This window comes from Danio rerio, chromosome 17, assembly GCF_052040795.2.
Source record: "Danio rerio strain M-AB ecotype USA chromosome 17, GRCz13ab, whole genome shotgun sequence".
NCBI classification, from domain to species: domain Eukaryota; kingdom Metazoa; phylum Chordata; class Actinopteri; order Cypriniformes; family Danionidae; genus Danio; species Danio rerio.
Window position 1 is genome coordinate 54827501 of NC_141037.1, and position 7500 is coordinate 54835000.

The following is a 7500-nucleotide window of genomic DNA, read 5'->3' on the forward strand; positions in this document are numbered from 1 at the left end:
CAGTCGGAAAAGATATGGCATACCGAGTCAGAATAGTTTGGAGGTCTGGTGTGAGTTTGGTGGTCATAGCTCGAAAGCTCTAGGAGGAGATAGATTTTGAATTTTAGTCTCAGAAGAAGAAGAATAATATATAAAAAAAATAATAAGTTTAAATAGGATTTCAGTAGTCTGGCTTGTTTCTCAAGCCAGCCTAATAATATATAAAAAAAATAATAAGTTTAAATAGGATTTCAGTAGTCTGGCTTGTTTCTCAAGCCAGCCTAATGATTCACCTTATTCTGCTTGTATGAGAAGGCGCAGCCATTTGAATCATTTTGGCTCGAGACTTCTAGTCTCATTTTCTTCCATTCATTGTAGACGTTAAAAACAGCTTGTTTTGCTGCTTGATGTTGCAAACTGATATTTTCTTATTATATTATTCTACTTGGTCTGTATAGTCATGCAAACACTTGTTTGTAGAGCATTTTTAGACCGTTTTCTGGCGTTTATTATTCCTAGTCATTTCTCTTATAGGAAACTCAATCGAAAGTTCTGCTTTGAAGAATAAGGTCAATAGAATACTAGGCTTGGTGTGATGGTCTGTGTTACTGGTATTAACCCTCTCAAGGCAGGCGTTGCTGATTTGCAACAGTTAAAAATTAACTACCTTATGACTCCAGATACATATTTTATGAGTTTTTTTTTACTCAGAAGTATTTCTGCAGGACTTGGTTGTCCATTAGCAACAAACAGTTTTCCCACTTGCTCACCAGATGACACACAAAATTGGATCCCATATTGTTTTTGTTGTTGTTCTGCCACTGAAAAGCGATTTGTTACATTGTTTGAAAAGTTGTGTATAAAAAGTTATTGTTCATATCATATTCAGTCATCAGTGTCTAATTACCACACTGAGCCAATGTTGCAAATCTGCAACATCCCAGAGCGCCTTGCATGTGAAGGTCTTTCTAAAAGTCAGGATCCTATTGTTCTACCCCATATGATAATTTTCCCCAAATATCAGATTTTTCCTGTTTCTAAAAATTAATTTGAGCCTGAGAGGGTTAAGCCACACATTCTGTCACTTGCCCATCGCATCATTTCGATTATTTAATTATTTTTGTAATCAAATTAACTTACTTATGTTGGAGAAAAGACATTATAATATAAATTGAACGTGTTCAATCACAGATTAGCACCAGGAGTCAGATTTAATTTAACAGAGAGTGAGTCAGAGACGGACTCTTTCAGAAGCGGAAGATTCGCTGCCTAGCTATAGCTTTCCGGACATGTTTTGTGTTGACTGTGGTGCACACATCATCATCACCATAGTTGCAATTAACAAGGTCACATTTGTAGTTGCTGAAAAATCTGTTTAATATTACCTGGCGTACTTTGCACATACTCTTTTTATTTTTACCTAGAAGGTAGGGGTGCTCAAATCAGGATTTGTGCAGCCAAAACTGAGAGAATAAGAGAATAAATGAAGGATGCTGCATCTATTACCTTAAACACATCTCTTATAAACATTTAGGTGTAGACATGTCATGGCCACAAGCAGCTTTACAGAAAATAATATAAGGCAAGGCAAGTTTATTTCTATAGCACATTTCATACACAGTAGCAATTCACAGATGTTTATAACATATATAGCACAGATATAAAAAATGATTTAAAAAATGACTAACAATGCAATTTGGAAACATTGTAATTGGTGAAAAAATTCAACATGTCTCAATCAAGAACAAGTTTGGAGTGCATATTTGATGCAAAAGAAGTTAAGGTGCACACCTAAAAATCCAATACTTTTTTACAAAAAAAAAATAAGCCTATACTTTTTATTGCAATAAGTATATTACGAGAAGTCATAATATTAACTATTCAAACCCCTGCAATCAGTACATAAGATCGACTAGATTGGCGAGTACAGATCGAGTCATTAAATGTGATTTATTGTCGATCTTCGTCCAATCGATCAGAGCATTCCAATTAGCAAGTACACTAGTATGAGCACTCCTGCTATATTATTGATCATCTTTGCGAACTTGTGATGTATGAACCTAATGCATTCAATGTAAAACCACCTTAAAATTGATGTTGAGGATAGCAGGAAGATGACAGTCGAAAAAGCACCCCATTAGAGAAGAGGGAGGCAAAAATGAGGAACTGTAGACCAAAAATAACCCAATAAATATTCAAATTTGTTTAAAATTTATGAAAGTGTGGTGGCTATTGTTGTTGTTGTTGTTTTTTTGTAGATACACGCAACTGCCCAATTGTCACTAGTTTAAAAGTAAATAGTTAAATAGCACACCAAATTTAAAAGTGGTCTGCCCCTGATGTTGTCACATGTTGGTATATCCAGTGCTTCCCACAGGATTGAAAAATACTTGTGGTGGTAGCTGGATTAAAACACACCTTTTACCCACAGCAAATAAAAATGAACTATATGCGGCAAACAACACATAATTAGATTTTTAACACTATTTTTATTATTATCTGTTTAAAACTTTTTCTTTTTAATAGGTTACAGTAAAAGACTGCTGAAAGAAATGAAATAAAAATCGAGAAATAAATGACAGAAAAAAACAGACGATACCTGTAAAGAATGAATAATTACATGAGTTAATTATGAGTTGATTAGCCATTTCTAACGGTGTACAAACATTCTGCAGCCAACTTATATGCAATTTCGTCCTCTCTGAGTATTTAGTAAAGTTTTTCTGAGTCATTTAGATTAAAGAATTATGTATTGTTTATTTATTAAATATTTATTTATTATTTAGTGTCTCTCTCACGGATGTGCGCATAAAATTAACGACAGCCTAGAAAACGAAAGCAAAACCATCTCTGAATATCACACTAACTGTACAAAAAAAAAAAAAAAAAAATACTAATACTACTAATACTTCCCTTCTTAGACTTTACAGACCTGAAACTTGCTTATAGCACTTGTTCATTGTTGCTCTTGGTTGTGTAAATTGCTTCCTTGTCCTCATTTGTAAGTCGCTTTGGATAAAAGCGTCTGCTAAATGACTAAATGTAAATGTAAATGTAACCAAATCCCGGATATTTTTGTAGTATTAGAAACCCCGGCCGGATGCCGGTATAAAACAGTATAAAAGTATAAAACAGGGAAAGGAGAGTACATTTTCCACTACTTAATTGCTTGCTGATGTTTGTTTATATTAGGCAGATACAAAAAAGTGTAAAAGGATGATAATAATAATAGTTAAAAAAAGTGTAACTAATATACACGTAGTTAATTAATATACCTGGGCGGCCCGCCCGATTAAAATTTATGTGTGGGAAGCACTAATATCCCATATTTCTGACAGTGAGTTTGTCCCCATTAGTGTTACTGCAGTAAAACCATGGTGACTAGTGCTGCACGATTTTGAAAACATTGCTGGCTGACAGATTATTTGTTTTTTTTGCGATACGTATATAATTTCGGCAGATGATTTGGATAGCTCAATTTGTAAAGGATTCATCAATTTATATTGATTGTTATACAGATCATCTAGCAGATAGCGTAGTTTTGCAGTTGATTTTACAGGGTGTCCGCGAGGACTTAAAGTAATAAAAGTTGATGAATCAATTATGAGAAAATGAAGGCCCTTAAAAGGTATTAAAAAGTCTTAATTGTGTTTTTACAAGGTCTTAATTTTTGTTCAAGCGTTGTCCAAAGTGTTTGACTGCAAAAAAGCATAAATATATTTATTTTCCTCTTAATTTTAACAACGGTGTGCTAGATCCACGCGGTTGGTTCGGGCCAGGGCGCGTCCATCCAAGCTACTCCGTCCAGGTGATATCACATAATTTGCGACAAACGCAGTTAGATGATGTGACACTCTCAACATGTAGTGAAACCATAGATTGAAACAGATGGCAAAATGGGAAAATGCATGTTTGCATGCTCCTGGTTAGAGAAAGACGAGTTTAAACAGTGGCTGAAGCATGTCGCTGAAAACAAACACATCATTTTTCCTTTCGAGATTTGTTTCTTCCGAGCTTATCTGAGTTCTGTTGCATGGTTGTGCTTTAGGGCTGTGCGATTTGGGGAAAATATCAAAGTGCGATTTTTATTGACAGATATTGCGATTTCGATTTGATTTGCGATTTAATTTTGTAGTCAAGCTTCAGCTCAGTAATCTGTATTGTAGCTTCTTACTGCTAAAATGCAGTGAGTGTTGGTTAAAAGCTGGAACTGAAAAGATATTCTTCTACTCCATTCATTCAAATATGTTTTTAAATATTCAGACATTATACACTCATTTCCTTGATGACCTTACCTTTCTTTAAACAAGTTGAACTCAAATTAGAGAGTGTTTCTTATTATAAAACAAAACAAAAAAAAACAGTTATAAAAAATACAGAGCACTCAGCAAACTAACATGGTTGAAACAACTTTGAAATTGTAATTTGCTGTTGCTTTATTAGATTGAGTGTCACTGACAATACTCTCAGTTGACTTTTTTAGACTTAGACTTAGACTTAGAAAACTTTATTGATCCCGCAGGAAATTGCTTATGTAATGACTGCCATAACACACAAAACACAGAAACACAAAACCACAAGACAAAATAAATAAATTAAGTAAGTGAAATAAGTCACATAAATCCAACCAATCTATAAAAGGAAACAGCCACAATACATAAGTATACAAACTATTATATAAGATATTACACCTAAAAGAATCAGTGGTAACTAATACTATTAAGTCATATATCAAGTAATGAAAATAATATTAACCAAAACTAATAATATTACACATAAAACAATTACACATAAAATAATTCAAGTAGTAAAGTGATTCTGCACTCATTTAAAAAACAATGATATTGCACTAAAAATATTTAAAACCCAGTAAAAAAACGTACAAATATTGCACCTAGTAGACTATTGCACATCATAAAACATAATGCACAGACTTCCACACACTAAAACCCGTAATAAGTAATATATGGCACGAGCAGCAAGGTATTGCATATTTTAGCAAGATATCACCGCTTGTGGTGCTTTTATATAGGGACTGGTTGTGTAGGTGCTGTGGTAACAATTCTTATAAATGACCTGTTTTTGTTTGGTGTCTGTGACTTTGAAACCAAGTTAATCCCATATTACCAATTTTTTATTTTTATTTATTATTTTATTTGTATTTATTATTATTTTATTTAATTGTGGGCGTTCTGCATAGTTTGGTTGTGCAGTTCTGATTGGGTAAAATGAAAGTGTGCTCACTCAATTGGCTAGTCACACACAGATATCAGTCTCACATTTGCTCTGGGCAGGGGTGATTTAATAATACATATTTCATATCGCAGCCTCTTGCGATAAGCTAATCGCAACGGTTCAAATCACGATTGTGATTCAGTTTCGATTAATTGCACAGTCCTATTGTGCTCTTGATTTAACTACAACTGTTTATTAACAACTGTTTACTTATTTAAAGGTTTGATATTGATTAAAACTTGAAGTGGCGATGAGATCTTAAAATATTCTGAGAACGTCTTTAAAAAAGTTTTAAGAAGGTATTGAAATTATCGATAGAATTCCTGCATATACCCTGTTATAGCTGTATTCACAGAAATTAATTGGTCAGCTGTAAGTAAATAACACTTCGTAGTAGGGCTGGGCGATATGGCAAAAAAGAAAAATCTAGATTTTTTTATAAAGTTTGACCGATTCACAATTTCGATTTCGATTTTTATTGTTTTTTATTGTGTAACTAGTCAACTTAAAACATTACAACAACATGACTGAAGTAACTTTCTCTTTATAAGTAACCTAAAAAACCATCTGGTTAAGGAACATTGTATTTTTAATGGCCATGCCATACATAAATTGGTCTACAAGGTGTTAATAAATGTAAAACAAATTCACGAGTTAAATAACGTTGCTGAAGATTTGAATTAGAAACATTTGTGTAAATACTGCACTTGCAGGAATACAGAGATATTTTTGCAAGTTTTGCTGAGCCTAGGAAAGATTGGCTGTCAGCTCGGCTTTGACTTTGTCCTCTTCTGATTAAATGACTGGTTGTAATGCTGCTGCCTTTTTCTTAAAAAGATACAGTGGAAGTAAAGGACTGAACATGGAAACTGTAAAGCCTATTTTAACCCAATGTGTGAAGTTGTGGACGTATAGCAGGAGCAAATACAAGCACCAGCATGGGCGTAAATCTGATTTAACAGTAGGGGGGACAATAAATGTAAAATTTCTTTCGAGCATTTTTTTGAAGGGGACACAAATAATACAGCTGAATTTTACTAATAAAGATGTCCTCGCAGTTAAAAATGGTTCCATTATAATTATTAGTATAGCATGGAGACTTGGAGCATGGAGATCTAAGGAAGGGGAGGGGGAACTCAACTGTATCTTAATGCACTTTAAATGATAAAAGCGGTTTTCTTTCTACTTAGACAATTATTTTAGGTATATATACATAGATTTTTCAAAATTGAGAGTTTTATTTTTAATAATTAATTTAAAAAAATATATATATATATTTAATCTATTTTTCTTTTTTCCCCCTTTTAAATATCAATCATTTGATGCGCTTTGCTCCACTCTCTGTATTATGCTGCCTGATCTGTTTGGTTTTCAACTAGGTCTGCTAAATGACGTTATGGGGGCGGGTACTTTCATTTTCACTGCTACAGCTGTCAGCTGCTCACCTCTGCTCGTGTTCAAACCAAAATATTAGCGCGGTTCGAACTAAGATCGGCACGGTTTTTCACATGGCAGGTTTTTACGTCCTTCATACATGTTGAGATCGAGTTTATCGACTTGATGAGGGAATCTTGACAATCCAGACGTGACTCAGACTAATGCAACAAGTAAAATCCTACATGACGTTTTAACAAACAGTCAAGCAGGTCGCACAGCAGAAGCGCCGCGACACGGCGCGCACATGACAGTTTAAACTATAACACACCAGACGCGCACATTTGCATGATGTTTAACATGAAACTAATCAGATGCTCTCTGTGGCACGGCTGAAATATGAACTGCGTCCTGAATCGTGGCTGGGCAGCGCCGGTGTGTATATAGAAACCTGTTTAGAATTCTAAAATCCATAACGCTGCCTGGTGCCGAACGGCGCTTCTGGTGTATGACCTGCTTCATACAGAGTGAACCAAAGCGCATTGGTGCCATTATAATGTATCAAGTATTTTTTTTTAAATTGCGATTTCTCGATTTAATATAAAATTAAATCGTCGTCAAAACGTAAATCGAAAAAATCGCCCAGCCCTACTCCGTAGTTGTTATTGTGTAAAAAAAAAAATAAAAATAAAAATCTGTTAAAATTAAATTACACATTCATAGGCCTTAACAAAGCACTCTTAAAGGGTCACGAAACACCAAAACACATTTTTTGAGCTGTTGACAGTCGTATATGTGTCCCACACTGCTAAAAACACTATTAGGACACCTATATTTCACTAAAAAGTGTAAATTGGTTGTTTTTGCGTTATTTTAAGCAAATTCGTACTTCCGGTTTGAAACGAATTTTTG

The 7500-nt window shown here is 34.2% G+C and overlaps 1 protein-coding gene and 1 long non-coding RNA gene across 4 annotated transcripts in view; one reads left to right on the forward strand and one right to left on the reverse strand.

The window, feature by feature from the left end:
* The window catches only part of scaf8 (SR-related CTD-associated factor 8), a 65244-nt gene that overhangs the window by 25320 nt on the left and 32424 nt on the right, over positions 1–7500 (forward strand).
* LOC147840046 (uncharacterized) lies at positions 581–5624 on the reverse strand. Its single transcript, XR_015513956.1, has 3 exons — positions 3496–5624; positions 3039–3452; positions 581–2829 (listed from the first exon to the last, which is right to left on the reverse strand). It is a non-coding gene; the product is annotated as an uncharacterized LOC147840046 (long non-coding RNA).